The sequence below is a fragment of the Salvia splendens genome, chromosome 10 (assembly GCF_004379255.2).
Source record: "Salvia splendens isolate huo1 chromosome 10, SspV2, whole genome shotgun sequence".
Lineage (NCBI taxonomy): Eukaryota > Viridiplantae > Streptophyta > Magnoliopsida > Lamiales > Lamiaceae > Salvia > Salvia splendens.
In genome coordinates, this window is record NC_056041.1 from 20313289 (window position 1) to 20328618 (window position 15330).

The following is a 15330-nucleotide window of genomic DNA, read 5'->3' on the forward strand; positions in this document are numbered from 1 at the left end:
CCCAAGAAACTGCGGATTTCACTCGGCGTTTTCTGCGATTTCAAATTTTGCACAGTCTAAACCTTTGCGGGGTCTACTTGAATCTCATTTGCCGTCACGATATGACCAAGAAAGTTCACTCAAGTCAACTAAAATTCATATTTACTAAACTTGGCATAAAGCTTCTCCCTTCGTAACGTTTCCAACACAGTTTGCAGATGCCCTCCATGTTCCTCCTCGTTCTTCGAGTATACTAAAACATCGTCGAAGAAGACTAACACGAACTTGTCAAGATACTCGTGGAAAACTCGGTTCATCAAGTCCATGAAGACGGCCGGGGCGTTGGTCAGCCTAAATGGCATCACTACGAATTCATAATGGCCATAACGAGTGTGAAAAGCAGTTTTAAGTACATCATCTCGTCGGACCTTTAGTTGATGATATCCCGACCTCAAGTCCATTTTTTTATTGAAAATATGCCCGCTCCTCGAAGTTGGTCAAACAAATAATCAATCCTCGGCAGTGGGTACTTATTCTTCAGGTCATCTTGTCGAGCTCACGGTAATCGATGCACATTCTCACCGTTTCATCCTTTTTTCTTTACGAACAACACCGGCGTTCCCCACGGTGTCACACTAGGTCGGATAAAACCTAAGTCTAACAATTCTTGCAACTGAATCTTCAACTCTGCCAACTCTTTAGGGGCCATTCGGTATGGCGCCTTCGATACTGGCGCAGGCCCTGGTTCCAAATCAATAGTGAACTCTAATTGTCTGTCGGTTGGCGGTCCAGACAAAGCTTCTGTAAAACACATCGAGAAAATCTAGTACTACTGCCACTTCTTCCACTCTCAATTCATTCCTTTCCTCTCCGTTCAAGTACACAAGATACGCCGGACGCCCTTTCCTTATCATCATGGTTGCTTGCAATGCGGAGATTATAGAGGTTTGTCGATTTAAAGAAATCCCTTACAAAAAATAGTCGGCTCGTCGCCAGGGGTTCGAAAAGAAATTTGCCTCTGGCTGGTGCATCACTTTTACGCATGTCTGAGTATAGAAACTTATTCCCCCGTGTGCATTCGAAAAGCTCAACCCCTCCCTTTTCTCCAAGTCTAGTATCAAGAACTCGAAAATTGATCATGCAGTCTTACTTGGATATGAACTGAATTCAAAATTGTAGCAACACTGCTGAAGGTGTCTTAATCAGAAAGGTTGTAGAATTAATCAAGAAAACAAGAACAACACTTCTAGTTCGACTCTTTTAGATCTCATCACCAACTTGCAGAAATTGGTTTGAAAAAGTAAGGCAGGGTCTAAGTTTCATTGATCTTGATCATGTTCATTCTGGAAATTAAGGTTTCAAATAAACTCATAAAGGTTGAGACTTTACTTCTGACGAGAGCTCGAAAGAATATGAGATAGGCCTTGAAAACAGGATGAAACTGAATCAGGTCTCAAATTACATAGTAGGCTGCCAAATAAGATATTTCAATTGTCAAATCAAATTTGCAAAATCAATGAATGATGGTTCACACATGTCATGACACGAGATGATCAATCGTGGGAGGATTTAGAAGCATAGACAAATGTCATGAGGTAGCACTGATCATGGTTCGACGACATCATGTTATTGAATAATGATGTCACATCAATGGATTCACAGGGTTGCAACCAACGTGAAGTGAACTTTTTTTAGGAAGATCGGCTAGATCAACCACGTTAAGGAAAAAGAGACACAATAGCCTTAACTTGGTGTTGCAGAAAAAAAATCATTGAGCATGAAACAATATGTGTAGTGAAACTGAGCTAAAAAAAATTTTCACTTCTGCAAGGAAGAACTTGCCGCATGCATAGTTACGAAATAAAAAGGTGTACAAAAGTTCCAAGAAGAATATTCCATCCTTTGAAGAAACATGTTTGGGAATGGGATCGTACTGAAAGTCATAACTGCAAACAATTTTAGAAATGAAGCTCAAAGGCGGAAGTTCATAAAGTCAAAATATTGTCCTTACAAAAGATGAATTAAAGAAGACTACTAATCAAGATGTCCAAAGTTACAAAGACAAGCACAAATTTTCAAGAACTGAAAAATGAGTCATGACATGACATAGGAAAAAGAAATAATGAGCATTACTTGCAAGGTTTGAGTCAAACAGAGTCTTAAATTGAACAGGGCTCCCCGTTAATCGAAAGAACGTAGAAAGAATTTCTTAGGATCCAAGTAAGTACTGCTGATTAAAATCATTCATTATAGCCACGAGGGTCACACTCTCTCATTCATCTTTCTGAGGCCGAACATGGTAACATCGTTCTACTAAATTGCGGATTCCAAGTTGAGATTCATCGTGTCGTTACAACTAAATTCGATATCATTTAATCTAACATACTTCTTAGGCACTCTATGTTCGCATACAAAGTTCATAGCGTCATTCCAAGAAATAGAAAAATTTCATGGTCCACTGGTCTCCATCCTCTATCTCGATACTCTAGTCTCATATCTCGATAATTTGGAAATTTCGCCCCACTTTTCATTCTCGTTCGTTTTCATTGCTCGGGAAAGCAATAGGTGAGTTTTCAAATTAGAACTACGGTCCGCGTGGTCAACTAGGTCTACATCTTCGGCACTCTAAGTTCACGACACATTTCATCATCTCGTAGATAGCAAAATATCACAACAAGTACTATAACACACGACATTTTCACATCTCAAAGCAAAACACTTTCACACTTCTCATTATCATTTAAACCTTTTGAAATAAAATTTTCTTCAGACTCTCACACTTTCATCAAAATTTTCACATCTCACTTTCAACTTTAGAGTAAAAGTTTTGACTCAAAACTCAAAACATACTTGAACATCCACTTTCATCACTCGTATAAAACACTCCATAGAATAACGCTTCATACTTCGCACCTCATAACATATATAACATCACACTTCCATAGCTAAATTTTCCAATCAAAAAGGAATTTTTTTTATAAATTTTTTTTTTCAAAATTTTTTTTTTCATTTTTTTTAGCAACTTTCCATAACATAAACATTTTTTCCTCAATCAAACTCCATTAGACAACGAGTCATTAATATTACAAAACATCAACCACAAAATCCTTTTTCCATTTTTTTTTCTACATATCAAAACCATGCAAATCTTTCAAAACTCATAACACATTTGTATTCCAAACAAAACACTCATGCACTTCACATATATGTTTGAAACAACATTCTTAGATTACTCATTTATTTTCTAAAAATTTTAACATTCTCAAAACAACTCATCAACTTTCGTCATTCATGTAAAACACTCCATCATCCTATGTTGACATGCTCACGTCGTAGTACTTTCACACATATAAAACATACTTAGTCATCATACTAGTCTTGCTCATGCTCCATATAATCACATCATAACAATATCATGATCAACATACCACACGTGCTTAAATTTTCATGTCAATCGTACTCATATTCCACATAATCATATCATCAAAATTCAGCTTCACGTATAACATTCATTCACATGCGTACACTTGCCAAAACATCCTCATCATATCATCATCAATTTCATACATCTATCTCACATTCTTTCAACAACTTAAAACATACCTCACTTTCTTTGGTTGAGCGTGATGCTTTGGATGTTGAGCCTTCATGACACTCCAATTTAAGGTTTACTAATCTAGACTTAAGGTGAAAGAAGACTCTCGGACCAGAGCGAAAGAACGAAGCTCTGATACCACTCTGTCACGACCGCCCATACTAGGGGTGTTACAAACGAGGCGATCGTGACCTAGGGTCAAACATTTAAGTATAGCATTTAAGGATAACAGTTCATAAGAAATGCTCAATTAGCTTAAAAGAATAGTATTTTAGTTCAAAAATATATATAGCAGCGGAAATAAGGTTTCAAAGAGAGTCAAGGATGACGCCTATGTATGAAGACACAACGCATCCAAATTCCCTATGCCGACTCAACATCCACCGCAACATCCCGCTCAACCTGCACATATGGAAAACACATGCAGGGCTGAGTACTTGTTGTACTCAATGGGCTCATGCCAAAAACATTTTCATAAAAACAGTTATGTCATCCATACCAGTGATCTCGAGTTTTATGTAGTTAAGAAATATCACGAGAACACAAAAATATTTCAAAGTCTGGCCAGACAATCAATCTCCCCACTTTCTCATCAATCATTCAATCACATTCTCTTTCCATAGTGCGACGAAAGTGTGGCCACACTATTCGCCCACGAGACCGGCCGACTAGCAAGGACGGCTCACGATCCCACTTGTGTACACAGCCTGATAGGGTTTGCGGCCCTACTCAGACCCGAATTCGTTTCATTCATTCATTACAGCCATATAGCCTAACGGAGCAAGCTCAGACGAACTAGGCATCAGGCAACAATCTCATAAACAAAACATCATGGCATGACATAACACTTTAAACCACCCTTATTTCTCCATAATCATACTTTTGAAAGCGTAAAAGAGTTTAGTAAAAGAAAGCCCACCTCGTTCTCTTAGCAATTCACACCCCAACTTAGCAACTCTCGATCCTCGAGTTCACGAGTACACAACACCCTTGTCAATGACAACACAAGTCAGCCTCACACAACATCATCTTACTATGCATGTCCTATCGCTTCTCTCTCGTCGTTTTCCTCAATTTCCCAAACCCAGCATACGTCACATAGGTGTAAGACACGCGTAACACATTTCAACTGATCACAAGTGATTTCAACATTTAAACACGTTTCTTGGACATACATGCATCATATAACACTTTTAAATCTTGAAACTAGGTGTCATTTTAATAAGGCAGAAAACTGGCAGAATTGCGCGACCGTTTTGTAAAAATTACTATAAAATCACCCAACCTCAAAAGATGCTAAATTTTGGTCACAATACAGAGGACACATTCAAGTTCATCCATGAAAATTTTCATATCGAAATCACGCCATTTAGTCAGTCATTTCACATATTGAACTCTCTGGTCAGAACATATAATTTCTGACAGTATTGCGCAGTAAACTTCAAAAATTCACCAAAAATTCATCCTTCCTCATATGACGCTAAAATTTGGTCACAACACATTAGATACATTCAAGTTCACCCAGTTAAAATTTCACACTGAAATCATATCATTTGGTCAGTCAAAATATTTATGCAACTCTCTGATCGGAACATAAAATTCTAGCAGCACTGCGCAGTTCATTTGAAAAATTCACCGTAAATTCATACGATGTCCAATAAGGCTGAAATTTTCACAAGACTCAGAAGACACTTCAAATTTTCATCTAGTTCAAGAATCACATCGATCGGAGGTCATTTGGTCGGTAAAACAGATTTCGAAACATTCTGGCCGAGAACACACGTTACTGGCAGAATTGCGCAGTCAACTTCAAACATTTTTCAAAAATTCATTTTTCCACAAAAAGGGCTGAAATTTATACGAGACACAGAAAACAACTTGAAGTTTACTCAGTAAAAATTTCATAGAAATATTCGTTCGTTTGATGGGTCAAATACAGATCATAAGTCACTAGTCATGCATCACAGATTTCTGGTTCAAGTTCGAAAATAGGGTTTTTAAAACTTCCACAACACAAACACCGATTTTTCATGCTCGATAACACATAATCATGCTTACACGTTCCTCATACACATATTTGCACATAAACTCATATTATTCACCAAATATTTCAATCCAACACACATGATTTCAATCAACAGCGCAAAATCAAACAAGTTCTTACGAAACACACTTTCCCTCCGTTAAACTTGCGATCTATCAAACCTACACCCTCTACATGCATGTAGGACTCAAGAACATGGTCAAAACGGGTAGGATGATAGAAAGTGAACAATATACCTTCTTGAATCAAGAAAAACGAACGGTAGAAACAAACGTTGACACGATTCGTCCCTCTCCCTTCACCGCTGCCACGAATCCGCCGTCGCGGATCCGCCGCCATCGGCTCCTCCTCTCTCTTCTCTCTCTCGGATTCTCGATTTCGAAAGAAATGAAATGAAATGAAAGGAGGTTGTATTTATAGAAAATATTTTCATAAAAGACAAAAATTCACGTCTTTTCGTTTCGATGTGACGCGTAATTAATGCAGCATTGAAAAACGTGCCTGATGTGACGCGATTCTTATCCAATTGGAAAACGTGCCTGATGTGACGCGATTCTTATCCAATTGGAAAACGTGCCTGATGTGACGCGATTCTTATCCAACTTTTCGTCTCGATTTGTTGTCGAAAGTGTATTTGATACGTGGTTTATTCTTTCGTGTAGGTAACGATTTAACGGGTCGTTACACTTTATGTTCCGTCATTATCACATAAGCTCTTATCCATTAGCCATGTGACTAAGGAACTAAACTGCAAATTACTGATGCAACCGGAATTTTGTATGCTGCAGGATATCAAGACGGGGACGATAGTTGGGCGTGGCACTGAACGATGCGGACTGTACTATGTGGATGAGATAGTCCAACAGAGTACTGCAATGCTAACTCACGGACTGACAGACAGGCAGGCTTGGCTTTGGCATCGTCGGTTAGGACACCCATCTATAGGATATCTTCGTCTACTTTATCCTAAATTAACTACTTCTATGCAGTCTTTTCATTGTGAAACTTGTTTGTTGGCCAAAAGCCATAGACACTCGTTTAAGTTGAATAATACTAGAATGAACAAACCTTTTGGGTTGATTCACTCTGATGTGTGGGGCCCTGCGCCTGTTACTGGGGGTCAAGGATTTCGTTATTTTGTGTTGTTTGTGGATGATTATTCTCGTATGACGTGGGTTTATTTTTTGAAAAATAAGTCCGAAGTTTTGGAAAAATTCACAGATTTCTATACACTTATCCAAACCCAATACAATCAGAACATCCAAATCCTTAGGTCAGATAATGGGGGAGAGTTTGTGAATGGGAGAATGCAAGACTTTTTTCGAGAAAGGGGTTTAGTCCACCAAACTTCTTGTGCGTATACTCCAGAACAAAATGGAGTAGCAGAACGGAAAAATAGATACATCCTTGAAGTCACCAGAGCCCTCTTAATCGAGTCCAAAATACCTAAAACTTTCTGGCCAGAAGCCGTAGCCACCGCTGTCTATCTCATGAACCGCCTACCTACTGGAATCCTACAATTCAAAACTCCCCTAGATACTTTCTCCAAACATTTTGAATTACCATCTTCACTGTCGCTTGAACCTAGAGTTTTCGGCTGCTCAGTCTTCGTCCATATTCCTAAACATGAGCGTACTAAGTTTTCACCTTGTGCCCTCAAATGTGTTTTCTTAGGGTATGGAAAAAATCAAAAAGGTTATAGGTGCTATGATCCGGCTACAAGTCGTATGCACACGACAATGAATTGTGACTTTGTGGAAGGAGAATACTTCTATAGCCAATCTAGTAGTCAGGGGGAGATTCAACCGGAAAATAATCCTACTAGTGACCTACTAAATTGGCTCCCTAAACCTATGCATTACCAGGGGAGAAACCAGTCAGGGGGAGAAGACGAGCCTAAGCCAAGCCCTGTCACAGACGTTGGTCTAACAGAGGAAAGTAGTGGTACCGCCGGACAGTCAAATCCCATTGAACAGGACGAGGAGTTAGGTGCCATTGCTCAACCGCCAACCCCTTCTTTGAATCCAGAGGTAAACAATTCTGATCCGGATAATATATGGTTAGAAAGTACTAGTGATGACAGGGACGGTGGAGATGACACGCAAACTAGTAGTGGAGACCAAGATACAGGGCAACCATATGAATTACCACCCAGAAGTACACGAGGGGTACCGCCACGGAGATACTCTCCAGACTGGAAAGGGAGAAAGGCCAGATATGCAGTGGCGAACATAGCTCAAGGACAACTTTCTGAAATGGCCCGTGCGTTTGAAGCTGCCCTATATGAAGAAGAGGAGATACCACAGTCATTTGAGGAGGCCTCAAGACACAAACATTGGAGAGAGGCCATGAAGAAAGAAATAGATGCACTAATAAAGAATGAGACATGGGAGAAGTGTACACTGCCGACAGGGAAGAAGCCAGTCGGATGCCGATGGATATTCACTATAAAAAGGAGAGCCGATGGTTCAATCGAGAGGTATAAGGCGAGACTTGTGGCGAAGGGATACACGCAAGTGTATGGAGTAGACTATGAAGAAACCTTCTCTCCAGTCGCGAAGCTCAACACCGTCCGAGCACTATTGGCTGTAGCAGCATGCAGAGACTGGCCCCTACACCAGTTCGACGTCACCAACGCCTTTCTCCATGGAGAACTGGAGAAAAATAAGGAAGTCTATATGGAAGTGCCACCGGGATGTTCAGCAGATTTTGGAAAAGGCCAAGTATGTCGTCTAAGGAAAACCTTGTATGGGCTAAAGCAGTCTCCAAGAGTTTGGTTTGGAAGGTTTTGTCAGGCAATGATCAAACAGGGTTTCAAACAAAGTCAGTCAGATCACACACTTTTCACGAAGAGAAGAGGAGACAAAATCACTTGTCTAATCATCTACGTGGACGACATGATCATCACAGGCGATGACAGTGAAGAAATTCAAAACCTGCGAGAGAACCTATTCAAGGAATTCGAGATGAAGGATCTAGGAGCATTGAAGTACTTCCTTGGAATAGAAGTGTTGAGATCCAGACACGGAATATTTCTAAGGCAAAAGAAGTATGTCCTGGATTTGTTGGCAGAAACAGGCCTATTAGAATGCAAGCCAGCCGAAACTCCCATGACCCCGAACCACGGTCTAAAAGTGGAAGAAGGAACCGCACTTGCAGACCGCGAACGGTATCAGCGGCTAGTGGGAAAGCTTATCTACTTATCCCACACTCGGCCAGACATTACGTATGCAGTGGGCATCGTGAGTCAGTTTATGCATCGACCACAAGCTGACCACATGGAAGCAGCCTTGAGAATTGTCCGGTATCTAAAAGGAACAGTGGGTTATGGAGTGTTCCTAGCTAAGAGAGAGACACTTGAAATCGACGGATACACTGATGCAGATTGGGCAAGTAATCCCGTCGATAGAAAGTCAACAGGAGGCTACTTCACGTTCGTTGGAGGCAACCTTGTCACGTGGAGAAGCAAGAAACAAAAGGCGGTGGCCCTCTCTAGTGCCGAAGCCGAGTTTAGAGGAATCAAGAGTGGACTCATGGAGATCATGTGGTTGAGGAGGTTGTTAACCGAAATTGGCTACCCACCTACACGGACGAGTCAACTATTCTGCGACAACAAGGCAGCAATCAGTATTTCAGAAAATCCAGTGCAACACGACAGAACAAAACATGTAGAAGTCGACCGACACTTCATCAAAGAAAACCTTGAGGCAGGCACCATTGAGTTCCCGTTTGTGCGTTCGGAAGACCAATTAGCGGACATCTTAACTAAAGCAGTTCATCCGAAAGCCTTCAAGGAGATTTTGGACAAGTTGAGAATCGGGGATACCGTTTCTCAACTTGAGGGGGAGTGTCAAAACGGATCCCATAGAATATTCACACCAAGAGAGAAGATTGAGGAGAATAATTAATTGATTGCTAGGATTGATTCAATTGTATAAAATCCGAAAATAGATTGATTACATTTACAGCTTTACCATAGATAGGAATGATTCTATCCTATATAATGTAGAGGCCGTACATTATTCAAATCATCAAGCAATACACTACATCTTCTACTCTCAAACATCCTATATCTTTCTTTCGTCAATATGAGTATCACCTCTCTCGATTACCATCGTTAAGACCATGAACCATAGTTGGTTCGTTTTAGTTAAAAGTAAACAATGCCATACTACTGCAATAGTTTATTGAGGACACATAATTGCTGCTTAAATTCCCCACCGCATGCTTTATGTTCACCCACATAGGTCTGTAACAGGTTTGGGAGGGACTTGCAGCATGCATGAAGAATTTTGATATTATTTCACCAGATCTTGTGTTTTAAAATTATTTCAACCTATGAAAACTGGATGTACTGTATCTTATTTCTTTAAGGAGAAGAATTGTGATTTATGTCTTCTGATACCTTAATTCATTCATCTAAAGATCTGTTCCTGGTCTCCTTAATGTAAGTTTATAAAACTGGATGCGTTGCATCTATCGTTTTTTCAAGTATGGAAGTGTTCTGTTCTTTTTTCTTGTTAGGAAGTGTTGTAAATTTTAGCTTGATTAATTCATATAAAACAAATTGTTGATACTCTGATTATTCCAAGCATTTGGATATTACTACTTTTGATTTGTGGTTGCAGCTTATTATTAGGAGTGTATTAATTCCTTACAGACAGCAGCTTGTGAAGTTGCAGAATGGGAAGCAATTCCTTCCTCCAATGTGGCTCAGCAAAAATATGAAATGGAAAGATTGGAAATTAGATTAATGGGTTGGTTTAGTGTATCTGTACATACTTGATACAAACTCTTTTTTAGAATCCAATGATCTATTCTGTAAATAATTTATTATACTGTACTTAAGAAATTAGTACTATTAATTAAGCAGTTACTAAATTTGTAAATATTGCATGACTACTGAAATGCCGTAATTTCAGCCACATAATCTAATATTTTACGTAATTAATACAATATTATAAATGTTCCACCTTAAAAACCATGTTATTAAAAATTAGGGATACTCCTTCCGTCCGTAAATAGGAGTCTCGGTTCATTTTTATTTCAATATATTAAAAAAATCAAACCAGATTGAAGATGTGAACGACATCAAACAGTCAAGGAATCGTCCGTGACATTCAAATGGTGATTTTCTAAAGGAATTTTATATTTAACTTCAACTAATTTAGTTACATGTATAATTAAATCAAATATTTTTTTTATGAAAGAGATAATAAAGAGTAAGAGAAAATAAAGTAGTATGAGAAAGAAAGATAAAATATGAAAAATAAATAAATAAATTGGATAAAGATAGAATAAAATAGTATGAGAAAGAAAGATAAAAAAAATGAACAATAAATTAAGAGTAATTTTTTAATTTTTACAGAATTAATTTTGATATATTGATAAAAATGAAAAAATAAAATTATTTTTGATGAACTAAGAAAGTACTCCATATCATTTAACTACTATGAAGCGAATATGTACAAAATGGCATTATCCCTATCTATAAAAAAGTACCATACTTCTTTATTTTATATTCATTTATCTGTAAGATATCTATGTGCAAATATTATCCTGTCCTTTAAAAAGTATATTCATACTTCTTTTTTATCTCTATTTATTTGTAAGATATGTATGTGCAAAAATTATCCCCGTTTGTCAAAAAGTATTTTATCTCCATTTATCAATATGTGTATGTGTAAAATTCATGGTACCAAATCCAACAAAATTAATTTGACTTTAATTACAAGTACAACCCGTTGACTAAGATTATTTTGCAATGCCGTTTCAAATATTCAAAATAAAATTAGTATTTTCCCCCAAAAAAACGATAATAAATGCTTAAAATAAATTTATATCCATAAGCGTGTGCCATTTATACAACTAGTTTTAACCCACGTGCGATGCACGACAAAATATTTTTTTATCATACGATTTTAAACTGTTAATTGATTAATTAAAATGAAAAACAATGATGAATCACAAATATTTTATAAGTGTATGATGTATTTCCCAAATATAATTATAATTTACAAATTTAAATAAATCACAAAAGTCCTAATTACTTTCTAATAAATTTGTGTACGATAAATTTATTCAAAACTAATAAATTAAACTATATTTTCACTTTGTCACCAATGGTTAATTATCATATTAATAAAGTAATGTCATGTGTTGATTTATTTGCCAATTTTTACTGAATTTGTTAATATCTAATTGTTTACATATATAATTAATTTTGTTTTATGTAGTGTAGATATTGGATTATTATAAATTAAGATCGGTGTTTTACTATATGATTTAATTATCCACAAATCAAGATAATTTAATTGATTTAAAATGGAAGGTAATCTAATTATTTCCCCATATCACCAAATTTAAATGACACAGTAAAACCTTTCACTCACTCCACTTAATCAAACATATTTTTAGACCTTCAATTATACATTTTTAATTTAATATAATTTTTTAAAATTAAATGGCAATCTTGTAAATTTCACCAAAACTCCCATTTTCTATGTTATACAATTTAAAATGTAAATATATTAGTTCTAACTAATTCCGTGATTGTTTGATTATGAAACAATTCAAAATATAGAGATGATATCACGTTCTTATTCAATCATCAACATTTTTAATTATATTAATCCACGAATTTATGTTGAATGCATTGTACTACAGTACTAATTTGATAAGATTTATTTTAAAATGTACATTTCAATTAATTTATTATTTGATGCATGATTATTTTACATGTATATATTGAGTTAATTTATTTTATTTTGGAGTAGTACTTATGTACCCATTTAAAATAGTCTAGCTTTTATCAATGATATTATACTAAAAAAGCAAGTAATTTTGTTTTCCTCACGAATACAAAATTGTAACTTCATTATTTAAATAATAATGCACAAGATCAAGTTTTGATTCCGAAAACAAATTGGTAGTATTGCAAGTTTTAAAATTGGACAATAGCTTTTCAAACCTCAAAACGGTTTTAAAATTGTATTTTGAATTATAAACGCGCCGACGCAGAATAATATTATCACAAAATTGTGTGTAATCTTTTTTGTATTCTATATCCATTTAAATTAGTACTATACTTTATCACAGTCGAGCTTCATTACATTGCAATATAGTGACCCTAATACACTAAAAACCCAAACTTTGAAACTTAAATCCTAAACCCTTAACGTTAAAATATAATCATCTGACCAACAAATGAGCCAAATATAAAAAAAAATCTCCCTCCGTCCCAGTTCAATTTTACTTTGTTAATCACTTTAAAACAAATTTTAATAATAGAAAAAAATAAAAAGAATATCATAACTTCATGTTAAACAATATGAAGAGTATTGGAAAATATGGAGGGAGCGAAAACGTGATGAAAAAAATATGTGAGTGGATAAATTACCAAATGTCATATATTTATAATCCAAAAAATAGAAGATAACTCCTCAAAACTTTTTCACTTTCTTCACCTATTATTAAAAAATTTAAACCTTTTAATTTCCCAAAAATTAAAAACTAAGCGTTACGTAAATGTTATCAAATTCTGGAAAATGAATGACAATAATTTCCGCCATTGTATTTCTATGAAATGAGTAACGAATAAATGTATAATAAATTTTGGAAAATGAAATGGAAGGCAATTGAAGCAATAATCTCAAAATTTACTTTACAACCTTTCGGTTAATCTGCATACTCATACAACAAAAGGTCGTTATTTCTCATACTTATAAATACCAATCAATGGCAATATTAAATGTCCGTAAATATAATTATGGATTTTATATAATTGTATAAAATACTTCAACACCAATGTAGAGACTTTAATATCATGGGGATATTGAAACCTCAATCAAAATTCAGTATAAAATAATCATAGAATGTGTATTGTTTGTCTAACCGAGATATACAAACCAAGTAGTCACAGTTACATTGAAATTTATACATATTATGTAGCTTTTGATATTAATGACTTTATACTTAAAAATCAAGTCATTCAAGTAATTATTCTATAATTATTTTTCAAATTATAACTGAATCCATGAATACAACGTTGTAATCTATAATCAAATTTTAAAGAATTATTTCGTTTCTAAATTTGAAACCTAACAACAATTTGAATTCGATAATTATAGGGATAGTTCCATAATCATAAGAATAGATTGTAACTGATTTATATCTATCATCATCTACAACAAAATATACGAAATAGTATAGTCAAAATACGAAAATATCATGGCATTACAATTTTATACTATAGTATAAATTTATTTCTAAATTTATTAGCTATTTCAAAATTGTATTATCCTAATTAAATCCTTAAATTATGACACTCTTCTAATGAAATAAAAGAAACATAAGCCGCCTGCAATCTCCATCTTCTCTTTATACACTCTTCCAATGAAATGTCCCTCTTCTCTTTATACAATCTTCTAATGAAATAAAAATACATAAGCTGCCTACAATATCCCTCTTCTCATCTTTTACTCACCATTCAAATCTTCTGGAGGAGTGTTTGTCGTTGTTCTCTATAGATTTCTTTCTTTCACTTACCTTTTTCTCTTTCATCCTCCTCTTCTTCTGTACAGTATCATGAGGGAACAAAAATATTGACATTGGAATGAGATGCCATGAAAAAAATTACGTTAGTAAATAGTGTAACTCCAAATATGGAGTTGCATTGCTCAAAAACCCATCGGCTACAGCATTAATCATTTTTGTTGCTGAAGTTTTGATTGGAAGAAGCTGTTTTTCAAATGAGTATTTATAGAGATTTGCTTTGTTTCTACTGACTCTAAGTATTTCTGTATTAATTAGGTAATATGAAAAGATGAGTCTCTTCGCTTCAACAAATGACCGTTCTTATTTCTATGTTAATTAGCATTGATAGTATAATGAAGATTGTAGACTGAAAACCGTCTACTCTCTTCTAGTGTTACAATATTTATAATAATAATTATAATAGCATTGATTGTAGAATGAAGATTGCAAAATTAAAACCGTTTGATTCCTTCTATTGGTAAATTTTTTTTATGTTATTTTATTGTAATATTCATAAGAAAAGTTAGCATTTTAACGCACCCCTAATACAGTATTATTATAAAGTTAAAAAGTTATTTTTAGCAAAATAACTTTATGTAAATGAACAAAAATAATTACTACAAATAAACGAACTAAAATAATTACTATTAGACAATATTTTATTTAAAGATATGGAAAAATAGTAAAAGAAAATATACTATATACCTCTTTTAGCAAAATATATATAATAAATATTCTAGCACAAATTATAAACGTAATTAGCAAAATATATAATAAATTATAGCACAAATTATTCAACATAATTAGCATTCTAAAGTTATTATATACTGTGAATATAATGAATTATTGTTGGGCCTAAATAAAATAAGATAAAATGAGAAATGAGAGCTAAAGAGGAAAAGCCCTACATAGCCGGCACATTCGACTCCCACCATCTTGTACAGTCACACGACTCTCAGTCTATTTCAGCCGCCGCCTAGAGTTTAGGTCGATGTGCAGTGTATCCAGTTGTCGATAGCCACGTTGTACTGAATGCTCCACGTTTGAGGCAGCAACGCCACCATATGAGAATCACAGCCGACGACACTCTTTTTTCCACCACGGTCATGACACTTTTGATTAATAGAATTGAAATTTATAGAAAGATCTTGTTAGCATTATTCTCTATTGACTCTTA